The following is a 13,149-nucleotide window of genomic DNA, read 5'->3' as shown; positions in this document are numbered from 1 at the left end:
TCCTTGCATGGAATTTTGTATATGACGTTGGTTTTATCCATGGGTTGCACTGGGTCTTTTAAATTTGTTGGTTTTGTTTGAGACTTTTGGTAGGATTCCGAGGGGTCATAGTTGTCTGGCTGCCACGTTTGAGACTTCAGTGATGTATTGAAAGGTCGATAGGGTTTCTGGCTGTGTTAGGTCTACTTGTCGTGGTTTGTTCCTGAGGAATCTGTGGACTGTATTTTTTAAGTATCCGTTCTTCTTGAATACGTTGTATAGGTGCTTCTCCTCTGTTTTCCGAAGTTCGTCTGTGTTGAAATGTGTGGTGCTTCGTTGGAATAGTGTTCTGATACAGCTTCCTTTTTGCGTGTTGGAATAGTTGCTGGTGTAGTTACGTATTTGGTCAGAGTTTGTCGGTTTGCTGTATATGCAGACACACCAGAGAATTCCGAGAGGCCTCACACTCCAATCACAACGCCATAAACAAACACATTGATCGATTTACCATCTGTCAACCCCTCAGAAAACGAATAGGAAATGACATCACCACAAACCTCGAATCCCACTCTTGTCGTTGTTATCAACGTTTTTCAATTTGTGGGTGGCACGGTGGCACAGTGGTTAGCACTGCTGCCTCACAGCGCCAGAGACCCGGGTTCAATACCCGCCTCAGGCGACTGACTGTGTGGAGTTTGCACGTGTGGAGAAACCCCGTGTCTGCGTGGGTTTCCTCCGGGTGCTCCGGTTTCCTCCCACAGTCACAAAGATGTGCAGGTCAGGTGAATTGGCCATGCTAAATTGTCCGTAGTGTTAGGTAAGAGGTAAATGTAGGGGTATGGGTGGGTTGCGCTTCGGCGGGGCGGTGTGGACTTGTTGGCCCGAAGGGCCTGTTTCTACACTGTAAGTAATCTAATCTAATCTAAAACCCCAGGAACCCCCTCCAGGACAAACATATAAATAGAAAGCAGGAGACAACATATTCGCTTCACTTGGAGGTCGCCACTGATGATGTTACCTAGCCAGGTAATGAAACGTCTGGATAATAAACGTACAGCTCAGCGAGCAAACCTACACCCTAAACCTCGACCGGAGCTATAAACGTTCACAAACCTTGGGACTACTAAGCCTCTCAGGGATGCTCCATCTCGGAATTATTTCAGTTAGGAAGACTTTGGTAACGGCACTGGCAATCTGTTTTGCCGTGGGGAACGCTTGCACCCATTTTGAAAACATATCAACCATTACCAGACAATACCTTTTTCCTTTGCAGGGTGTTAGTTCGCTTAAATCCAGTTATAAATGTTCAAATTGTTTTTGGGATTTCGGAAATGCGACATAACTCATCTGTATTCCCCTCCCCACATTATTGTGGCACAGATAAGACGTCGTTCACAATATTTCTGGAAGTAATGAGTAAATCCCTCAATGTACCACTGTGCTGAAATACTGTCATTACTCCTTTCTTTTGACACATGTTCCTTACCGTGTGTCAGTTTGGCATAGAATTTAATAATGGTCGTGGTAGAAAAGGTTTAGCATTGGGGCCAAACCATACCCCTTACCTCAAATTGCACTCTGCTTTTTCCCACTCAATCGTGTCTTCCAGCCTGGACATCGACTGTGACTCCCGTACGTCTGCTATTTGGGAAAGGATTTTTGTCATTCCCATGTCAAACTGATCATTTACCGGCTGCTGGGCTGCCGTCTTTGCCGCTGAGTCTGCCCTTGCATTTCCTTGAGAAACGGAATCATTATTTTTCGTGTAGGCATCATATTTACACACAGCGATTGATTTAGGCAATACGACCACTTCCAAGAGATCAGAAATCTGATCACGGGTGTGTGATGCGCTTTCCGGTGAAGGTCAAGAAGTCCCTGTATTTCCACAGGATTCCAACATCGTGTGCAACTCCGAATCCGTATCTGCTATTGGTTAAATATTCACTGTGTTTCCCTTAGCCAATTTACATGCCTCAGTCAAGGCGATCAGCTCCGCTGCTTGCGCTGACAGTTGAGAAGCGAGTGATCCCGCTTTGAATACATCATGGGTAGTTACTAGAGCATGCCCAATAAAATTCTGACCTATCTCCTTGCACCTGAATGCTGTCCCATCCACACAAAAAAAAACGCCACATTTAGATTCTGAATTGGTGAATTCTGCAAGTCTTGTCTCGGCAGCACATTTCATTAATTACAGCGATACAATCATGTGGGTCTCCGTCTCCTTCTCTAGTGAGAGAATTAGCAGCATTAAGGACGTTACATCGTTTTATTGCAATGTTAGGCTTCTCCAATAACACAGTATTGTATCTGAGTCAACGCGCTGCCGACGTATGTACTGTCTTTTGCTCGGAAAGCAGTAAGGATACTGCATGTGTGATCAGTTTGGTTAAGTCGCCATAGCCGATTATATTCCCTGGACACTGCAACCACAGCTCACAGGCAATCTGATACGCAATCCTGCCACTACGAGGTCTAGCTTAGCCGAAAAATAAGCTGCCAGCCTGAATTTTCCCCCATGATCCTGCAACAACACAGATGTCATGCAGCCATGTTTCTCATCTGCCGTTTGACAGAAGGCTTGTTTAGATTCGGAATCCCCAGTGTCGGTGTACTTTGAAACGTCTTTTTCAATTCAACTCGGCCGCTGGGATCCATTGCAACGGACCATGGTTCTGCTCCCCTTTTCATGGGCCATGTCACTTCAGGGCGCCTCAAGATTTGTGTAATGTGGGATAAAAGTTCTTCAGTAGGGGCGTATGCCCAAAAAGGATAGCAATTGTTTCTTCATGTGAGGCCTTGGAATTTGCTGAATGACTTGCACTCTGTCTTGACAAATGGCCTTCCCTTGTTCAGATATGAAGTGACTGAAGAACTTCACCTGTTGTTGCATAAATCGAAGCTTTGCGAGACTGACTTTGTGCCCTTCCCTCGTGTAATGCAAGGGAATCCTTCTCACATTGTTCCTCTGTCGGTGCTACTATTCAGCAATCGTCTACAGATTGCAGAAGCGCAGACCCAGGGGTTAACACAAGAGTCTCCAGTCTCCTGCGTATAGCCTCATTATATATGGTGGGTCACTCACAGTAACATTGACAAAGTCATGTGAACTCATAAGATTTCCCTTTGAATTAAAAAGCGAACCAGAATTGACTATCTGGAAGCACCGTCACACTAAAGAATGTATTTGCTAAATCCACAGTATGGAACCATTTACTGTCCGGTGGAAATGGAACTAATACAGTATAGGGTTTGGGAACACTTGATGCGCGCGGGACAACACTGTTATTGACTGCCTGCAGGTCTTGAACAAACCTGCATTCCTCCGGTTCACTTGGAATTTTTGTTGCCTTTTTGATCAGAAAAATGGGAGTTCTCACAAGTGAGTTTACACAGGGGATTATCTTCTAGACTTTAGGAAGGATAGAAAAACTAGAGTAACTACTTCTATGGCCTCGGGTTTTAACTGGCATTGTGCACTGCAAGGATGATACTCCGACTTCGTGGTTACTCGTATTGGTTCACAACCTCGTATAAGCCCCACATCATGTTTGCCTTTTACCCATAATTCAGTAGGGACCGTTATTAATCTTGGGTCTGAGAAGTTTATGTTAGGGAAACGCCAGGCAGGCCTTCTAGGCTCTTCAGGGCTAGCGGGGGTTACCTCGACTGTTCTATTGCCTGAGTTAGATAAATTAATTTCTTCCTATATGTCCGCACATCTGCATTGAACCACATACCCACATCGTCCCAGAACACTCAGCATTTCGTTCTTTATGCCTTTAGTACCCATGGCCCCAAATCCTGCCAATTGTCACTGGACACCTTCGCCAGTGACACGCGAGGAGCGCAGCCTTCCACATCAAAAATATAGAATTTACTTGCCGTCACAGGTACTTTACATAAGTTCACACTGACTGCACATCTGTCATCCCTTCAATAAAATTCGCACAATAACAACTGACCTGGTTTAACCAATCTCCTGAACCAATACTTCTCTTATGGGTGCACAGGGCCATCCTGGTGTATGTGTGCTGTGCAGTGCAGCATATTCCCGCAAAAAAAAAAAATCGATGTTGATATGATTAACATGGTTACCTGCTTCCAGGGCGAGTGAATTGCTTATTGAACTCATTGCTCTCCGGCTTAATCGCCACTCATAGACATACAGAAGGGGTCGTGGGTTGTATTTTACAGTTTACACTTGTGAATCTTCCCTTTGAATTACCTGCAAGCCCGTCGGAGTACTGAGCAAATACAACCCCAGTCTCACTATGAGATCCCGAGCCATCAAATGTAAAGGACAGAATTCCGCTAACAAAATTGAGAATTAGAATGTATGCACATTACTGATTTCACACAATATGGGTGCGGTAAAACGCTCTCATATCACGAAGCCTGATGCCTCCATTGAGTTCAGAAACAATCCACTCATCTTTATTGGCGTCAACTCTCTGAACTGTCTTGATTTGAGAAGTGAATGTGCTGGCCATGTATCTACCAAAAAGGTAACTGGTGTACCTTCCACGTATAACATCGAGGTAGGCATCGACATATACACATCATTGGTTCATTGAATATATTGTCCACACTCCGCAATCTCAATATTCAATATAGAGTTGGGATACATCTCAGTGCCCGTTAGGTTAGTAGAAGTGATTAGCATAAGGGATTCTTCATAGCCAAATATAAAGGAAAGAGGCTTACCTGTACCTTGTGGCCTGCCCACCTCAACCTCAGTCGTCCCCTGTCAGTCACTATGCTGTCCAGCCTCCAGGACCGATTGAGGCTGTCTGTGCGGGCACTGTCTCGACTAGTGGTCCATTGCTCCTCAAACAAAGCACTAGCCAGATCTATCTCTGCAAGCACACTTCCGCGATCCCTTCCTCTTTTGCGAACTCCACCTTTGCCTCTCTCTTTTCCCGCAGTTCCTCACTCCAACGGCTGAACAACCATTTGCATCATAATAAGCTGAGGTTTATGTGATTGCTGTTGCATCTTTAATTTCCGATTATGGTTCTCTTGAGCCAGCAATTTTTCAGCATGTATCACGTATTGTTCTATCTAATTCAGCTTTCCCGTTTTCCCGTTAATACCCGTATATTTTACCTATTTTGTTGTTTCGTACTTCATTCCATTGATGAAGCTGCTCCTCAGGTCTGCCTCATATGGTGTGATGTCTGCCGTCGCTATGTCCTTGGGTGGTATCAGTCCACAATAGACGTCATCGACTTTCGTGAGGCACTTAAGGTACTGGGACATTGTCTCAACTTCTTTAGGGATTCTTGCTTCAATTGATTGTGGGTACGATATGCTATTGGTGATTCAGAAGACCCTGAGGCGGCGACCGTTGACTTGGATCTGATCCAGTCTTAAGACACTGTACAGCTTCATTAGGTTGTTTTCCGTGTTTGTGTGTGCATGTGCGTTGGTGTTTGTACGTGTACTTGATCTATCCTTTATTCGAGATTTTCTTTCCCTGAAATCAGGCTCAGCCTTCAACATGTTATCAGCACTCCAATTCACAGGTTCTATTTTACCCTTCCGTTTCTCCTTCTCTCTCTCCTCCAACGGTGACGTCAGCATTTGCAACTGCATGTTACTAAAACTTCCTTCCTCCAGAAATCCACATTCCTTGATTTACATTTTTAACTGCTTTACAGAAACTGGGCCATAATTATTTATCATATATTGTATTTTTTCTTGACCATTCCGAGTTGTCTGTCGACCCTCTTTTTGTTCGCTCTTGTTGGAGCCGATTTTCATGGATATTGGAAAAGTGAACATCTCTCTCTGTCTGTCTGTCTGTCTGTCTCTCTCTCTCACGATACCATAATCTTCTCTTTGCCAATATAACTTGTTTTTACCTGCCGAGGTCCCCTCTCATTGGTTGCGACCGCCTCATTGCCTTGGTTTTCACAAACCAAGAACCCACGAAACCGGTACAGCTTTGGCGACTCCAACGTGGCACATGGTGGCTTCAAGTCTATACCGACGTTAATCTTGCTGTCTCTTAAACTCTCTCGAGACGGCAATCCTTTCACTTGAGTTTTACTCGAATATCGCGTGAGAGTTCACTGGTCCCGCTTCCTGGTTCATTTATTCTCTTCGAACGAGTCTCCATGTCGGATTACTTTAGCCACAACTCTTACCCCGACCCTATTCGATTCGGAACGCGACTCTGGAGCGATCCACTTATCCCCAGTTCTCTCATGCAAAGGGGCCAATTCAGTGCTCGAGATTGAGTGAAAGACCTTCAAGGCAGTGGTGCGTACACCTCCTGGGAATCTTCAAAATCTTACCCAGTCGCAGGGTCCCAGGCGAGCCCCCAAGTTTACTGCCGTGGGATTTCAATCGATTCGACTCAAATACTACCAAGAGCAAAGGAAAAGTTTAATTTTGAAATTTGCAGAGTGGACCCGACACATTTGCAAGACGCCTCATAAAATGGACGCCTGACGGTTTTCACATATTCCCTTTATACTATATATCGCCTTGCCTTATCAAACCTCAAGCCAGGAACCTGGATCAGTCGAGTTCCTTTCCACACATGGAGTTGCTTTTTCTACTTCATGGACTGCAGATATAATAGATTATTGGCCTTGAGAGTCAGCTGAAAATTAGGTTGAACTTTACATTTTTTCGGTCTTTTTGCAAAGTTAGGTCCATACTTCTTTGTTTCAAACTGATTTCACAAGAAATGATAATTTTCCATTACAGGGGATCAGGCTGACAGTGACTGAATAAGTGTGATGGAGTGAGGATGATAGTGACACAATGAGGGTGAGGTGTCAGCGTGGTAGTGATGCAGACTATGTGAGTGGATCAGGCCGATATGTACGCAGTTTGGGGGGGTCAGAGTGATTGTGATGCAGTAAGTCTGAGGGATCAGACCGATAGTGACGCAGTAAGTGTGAGGTGGTCAGGGTGATAGTGAAGCACTTCGTGTGAGGGGTCAGTGTGAGAGTGAGGCAGTAAGGGTGAGTGGTCAGTTTGATAGTGACACAGTAATTGGAGAGAGATCAGGCTGATAGGGATGCAGTAAGTGTTACTATGTCAGGCTGATCCTGACGCATAACGTGGGAGAGGACAGGGTGATAGTGACGCAGTAAGTGTGCAGGGGTCAGGCAGAGACTGTCGCAGTGAGTGTGAGACAGTCAGGGTGATAGGGTGTGTGCGTTCAGGCTGGCAGTGACACAGTAAGTTGTGAGCATCAGGCTGATAGTGGCCAATAAAAGTGAGGTGTTAGGGGAATAGTGACGCAGTAAGTGTGAGGTGTCAGGCTGTTAGTGATGCGTTAAGTGTGAGGGGTCAGTCTGATAGTGAAGCAGTAAGTGTGGTGGGGTCAGGCTGATAGTGTCACAGTATGTGTGCGGGGTCAGGCTGATAGTGATGCAGTAAGTGTCCGTGAGTCAGAGTGATCCTAATGCAGGAAATGTGAGGGAATAGGGTGATAGTGACGCAGTGAGTATGAGGGGGTCAGCGTGATGGTGACGGAGTAAGTGTGAGTGTTCAGGCTGATATTGATGCAGTATGTTGAGGGCGTCAGGCTAATACTGGCCAGTAAGTGTTAAGTGACAGGGTGGCAGTGATGCAGGAAATGTGAGGAGTCAGACTGATAGACACGGTGAAATTGTGAGGGGTCAGGCTGATAGTGATGCAGGAAGTGTGCGAGTGTCAGGCTGATAGTGACGCAGTAAGTGTGTTGGGAGCAGAGTGATAGGAATGCAATAAGTGTGAGCGGCTCTGGATGACAGTGACAGGTCAGTATGAGGGGGAGGATGGTAGTGATCCAGTGAGTGTGAGGTGTCAGGATGACAGTGAAACAGACTGTGTGAATGTGTCATTGTGATGGTGACATGGCAAGTGTGATGGGGTCAGGGTGACAGTGACGCAGTGAGTGTGAGATGTCAGTGTGATAGTGACGCAGAACATTTGAGGGGCCAGGCTTATAGTGACGCAGTATGGGCAAGGGGTCAGGGTGACAGTGATGTAAATGCACTCACAGGGCCAGGTTGTCGTAAAGCTGTAAGTGTGAGTGTCTCAGGCTGATAGTGATGAAGTAAATGCGACGGGGTAAGGTGGATAAGGTTGCAGTAAGAGTGCAGGGGTAGTGCTAGAAGTGACGCAGTAAATGTGAGTGTTGAAGCTGATACTGACGCATTAAGTTTAAGGGGATCAGTCTGACCTTGACGAAGTATGTATGACATTGTCAGGATGATAGTTACGCTGTAAGTGTATGGGGGCACAATGATCTTGATGCAGCAAGAGTGGCGAGTCAGGGTGATAGTGACGCAGTAAGCATGAGTGGGTAAGTCTTATAGTGACGCAGTATATGTGAGGGAGTCAGCCTGGAAGTGGCGCAGTATGTGTGAGATGGTCAGGCTGATATTGATGCAGTCTGACCCCTCACACTTACTGTGTCACTATCAGCCTGACTCCATCACATTTATTGTGTCAGTATCAGACTGACGCAGTTGGGGTCAAAATAATAGTGACGCAATAGGTGTAAGCGGCTCAGGATGATAGTGACACAGTGGGTGTGAGATACCAGTGTGATAGTAACGTAGTAAGTGTAAGTGTAAGGCCCTCAGTGTGATAGTGCCACAGCAAGTGTGGGGTGTCAGGGTGTAAATGACGTCGTAAGTGAGAGAGGGGCATTGCGATAGTGAAGCAGTAAGTGTGAGGGGGTCAGGCTGATAGTGACACAGTCAATGTGACGGGGCAGTGTTTTAGTGACAAGATAAGTGTGAGGCGTCAGTCTGATACTGACACAATAAATGTGATTGAGTCAGGCTGATAGTGATACAGTAAGTGTGAGGAGTCAGACAGATAGTGACACAATAAGAGTAAGGATTCAGGGTGATAGTAACATGGGAAGTGTGAGGGCGTGACTGAAAGTGACGCAATAAGTGTGTGGTGGTTCGGCTGATGGTGACGCAGTAAAAACAAGGCCGACACGGTGAAAATGGCAAAGACTGTGTGAGTGGGTCAAGGTGATAGTGACGCAGTAAATGTGAGGAGGTCAGGGTGAAAGTGACGCAGTAAATGAGAGAGGATCAGAGTGAGAGTGACGCAGTACGTCTGAGGGGTCAGACTGATATTGACGCACTAAGTGTGAAGGGGTCAAGCTGATAGTGACACAGTCAGTGTGAGGGGAGAGAGTTTTAGTTACACAGTAAGTGCAAGGCGTCAGACTGAAACTGATACAAAAAGTGTGAGTGGTTCAGAGTGATAGTGACGCAGTCAGTGTGATGGGGCAGAGTTTTAGTAACATGGTAAACGTGAGGCGTCAGTCTGATACTGACGCAAAAAGTGTGATGGAGGCAGGCTGATAGTGACGCAGTAGGTTTTAGGAGTGAGGGTGATATTAACATAGGAATTGCGAGGGCGTAACTGATAGTGACGCAATATTTGTGGGGCTGTCAGGCTGATAGTGACGCAGTAAAAATGAGGATGTCAAGGTGGAACTGGTGCAGTAAGTGTGAGGAAGGCAGATGGACAGTGACGCAGTAAGTGTGAGGGGTTCACGCTGATATTGAGGCATGCAAGTGTGAGGGGCTAGGTTGATAGTGACGCTGTGTGCCGGCGGGTCTGGCTGATAACGACGCAGAGAATGTGAGTGTCTCAGTGTGACAGTGACGCATTACGTGTGAGAGGGTCAGGGTGATAATGACAGAGGAAGTGTGAGGTGGTGAGTTTGATAGTGATGCTGTAATTGTGAGCTTGGTCAGCGTGATAGTGAGGGGCTCAGGCTGATAGCGACACAGCAATTGTGAGGAGGTCAGGGTAGTAGTGACGCAAAACGTGTGAGCGGGTCAGGCTAATAGTGATGCAGTGAAGGTGAGAGTGTTGGTGTGCTAGTGACGCAGTAAGTGTGAGCCGCTCAGGATGATAGTGTCACAACATGTGCGAGGTTTCAGGTAGACACCCATGCAGTAAGTGTGACGTGTTCAGTGTGAAAGTGACACAGACACATTGAGGGTGTCAGATTGAAAGTGACACAGGAAATGTGAGGGGACAGGTTGATAGTGACACAGTAAGTGTAAGGGGTCAGGCTGATAATGATATATTAATTGTGATGGAGTCAGGATAATAGTGGTGCAGTGAGTATGAGTTTTCAGGGTGATAGTGACACACACACGGTGTGAGTGGGATAGAGTTATAGTGATGCAGCAAGTATGAGGAGGTTAGAGTGATAGTGTGCAGGGTCTGGCTGAAGGTGACGCAAGAAGAGTGAAAGGTTCAGGGTGATCTGGACGCACTAAGTTTGGGGGCTCAAGGTGATAGTGATGCTGTAAGTATGAGTGGGTCAGTCTGATAGTGACACAGTACATTTGAAGGGATCAGGCTGGGAGTGATGCAGTAAGCGTGAGGGGGTCAGGCTGATATTGATGCACTAAGTGAGAGGGTATCAAGGTGATGGTGACGCATGAAGTGTGAGCAGGTTAGAGAGAGAGTGACGCCGTGAGTGAGTGGGGTTTGGCTGATAGGGATGCAGTAGGTGCGCATGTGTCAGGGTGTGAGTGATGCAGGAAGTATGAGGGTGCCAGAAGTATAGTGATGCATCAAGTATGAGGGGGTCAGAGTGATTGTGACGCAGTAATTCTGAGGGGATCAGGGAGATACCAACGCAGTAAGCATGAGGGTGTCAGGCTGTTAGTGACGCTGTCAGTGTGAGTGCCTCAGCCTAATAATGATGAAATAAATTTGAGAGAGTAATTCTGCTTGTCAGGTGATAAGTGTGAGTGAGTCAGGCTGGTAGTGATGCTGTACGTGTGAGTGTTGAAGCTCATAGTGAAGCAGAAGGTGTGAGGTGGTCAGTGTGATTGTGAGGCAGTAAATGTGAGAGGGTCAAGATGATAGTGACATAGTTAGTTTGAGGAGGCAGTGTTGTAGTGACACCGTAAGTGTGAGGCGTCAGTCTGATACTTACATAATAAGTGTGATGGAGTCAGGCTCATAGTGACACAGTAAGTGTAAGGAGTCAGGGTGATAGTAACATAGGAAGTGTAAGGGTGTGACTGATAGTGACAAAGTAAGTGCTTGGCAGTCAGGCTGATAGTGACGCAGTCAAAATGATGGTCTCGAAGTGAAAGTGGCGCAGTAAATGTGAGGGCGCCAGATGGATAGTGATGTAGTAAGTTTGAGGGGTTCACGCTGATATTAAGGCGGTAAGTGTGAGGGGTCAGGTCTATAGTGATGCAGTAAGTGTCGGCGGGTCAGGCTGATAGTGATGCATTCAAAGACCAAATATCCAAGGCTCACTGTAGCGCTGATTAGTGAGATTTCTCAAGGCTAAGACAAAAATCAATAGTTCTTATCCTGGTCATAAATCACAATGCTTAATTTTAAAATTCTCCTCTCCTGCTTCTAGATTCACCAATGAGGGAACAAAATTTAATTGCACCACCCTGTTTATCTCTTCAAATATTTTGCAACTCTCAATGAGATTACCTCTCTTGTTTTGAAACTGTTTAAAAAAGGCCGGATTTGCCCAATTAAAATTCAGAGGACTAACGTTCATCCATGATATCAAGGCGAAACACCATTCGTGGTATTCCTTATATGGCATCAGTATCTTTCCTAAATTGAGGATTGTAATTCCTCATACTGTCGTCCAAGTGCGGTCGAACTGAGCCACCATACATTGGAAATAATGCTTCGTTCTCGTGCCCTGAAATCCTTCTGCAGCTTTCACAACAGACTTCTACAATGGCTACTAGACTTCAATGACTTATTAAAAACTTCTCCAAGATGCATTTCTAAACATCTGTACATCAGACTTTCTACTTCAAACCTTCGACAAATAATCTCCACACATTTCCCTCCTGACAGTATGATAAAGTCAAATCGTTGCTATTTATTAGATCATGAGGGACATGGATAGGTTGACTCGTCACGATGTTTTCCGGCTGGTGAGGAAGTCAAAATTTAGAAAACATCGGTTTACATTTAGAGGGTAAGGATTTAAAAGGGACGTCAGGGGCAACTTTTTCAGTCGTGTCCAGAATGAGCTGCCAGAGAAATTGTTGTAGACTGGTACAACTGTAACATTTAATGGCATCTGGATGGATATAGAGTAACAAGGTTTTGAGGGATGTGGGCCAAATGTTGGCAAATGGGACCTATTAATTTAGGATAACTGTGCACCATGGTCAAGTTGGAAAGAAGGACCACTTTCCGTGTTGTATTGTTCAAGGACTTGATGACTCTAGAACAACCGCAAAAACTTTGCAAATAATTCCGTCAAGACGATTTCAAGTTCCAAATCTTTGGTTAATCTTCCCCTTTTGCGCTCACAAATTCATTACCTGATGTCAGAACTTACGGATTAGTTGCTGGATCCATTCCTGTAAATTGGTTCTGCATTCTTTCTAATTCCCATATTGTTTTTACGAATGTAGCTAGTGTTTATGGACTTAGCGTCAATATTTCTAATACCATATTTCGATGAATATTAAAACACAACAGCATATCTAATTTGGCACCAGATGATGAGCAATTGAGTCAAAATCGATCGGACGCAGTGAGACAATGATCCTCTCTTCGTGTGGTGTACATCCGTGACTCTGTAATTCTACGAAGAATCATTCCCATAACTTCAGCTGTGTCAGAATCTAGTTTGCGGTGAAAGCCTGTCAATCTGCGAAGGTACCGTTCGTCTGGGCATCTGCAAAGGATTTGGCGAAATCTTTGGGTCTTGACAATTTGTTCTTCCAACAAATGAATTCAGTTATTTTACTATGAAAATTGACAGGCTTGCCGCAGCTGTGATGGCCGAGAGGTTAAGGCGTTGGACTTGAAATCCAATGGCGTCTCCCTGCGCAGGTTCGAATCCTGTTCCCAGCGTAGAATCTTATAAAAGTCATTAATTCATTTGCAGAATTTGAATTTCGTGGAGCTTGAGCTTTGCATTCAATCGAAAGTAAATTTTCAACTGTGAAGAATCCGAAGTAATTTCAAGACTGACCCAGTCATCTAATTGAATAAATTATGTGTCGAGACACAAAAAGCCACCAACTTCCAACACGAATCAGTGTCAACACATTTGTCGAACTATCATGAAATTTGGATGTTCAGGGGGTGGAATTCAGCAAAACAAGAAGCAATGCAATACATTTACCTGCAGGTGATGACATCTTTTTCAGGATCAGTTGAAAGTCA

The 13,149-nt window shown here is 45.3% G+C and overlaps 1 non-coding gene across 1 annotated transcript; it reads left to right on the top strand.

The window, feature by feature from the left end:
• Nucleotides 1-12,752: 12,752 nt before the first annotated feature.
• Nucleotides 12,753-12,834, top strand: trnas-uga (transfer RNA serine (anticodon UGA)). Its single transcript has one exon. It is a non-coding gene; the product is annotated as a tRNA-Ser (tRNA).
• The last annotated feature ends 315 nt before the right edge of the window (nt 12,835-13,149 follow it).

This window comes from Chiloscyllium plagiosum, unplaced genomic scaffold (assembly GCF_037043375.1).
Source record: "Chiloscyllium plagiosum isolate Xiang-an unplaced genomic scaffold, Cpla_swu_hap1 HiC_scaffold_145, whole genome shotgun sequence".
NCBI classification, from domain to species: domain Eukaryota; kingdom Metazoa; phylum Chordata; class Chondrichthyes; order Orectolobiformes; family Hemiscylliidae; genus Chiloscyllium; species Chiloscyllium plagiosum.
This window is presented reverse-complemented; position numbering and strand designations above follow the sequence as displayed.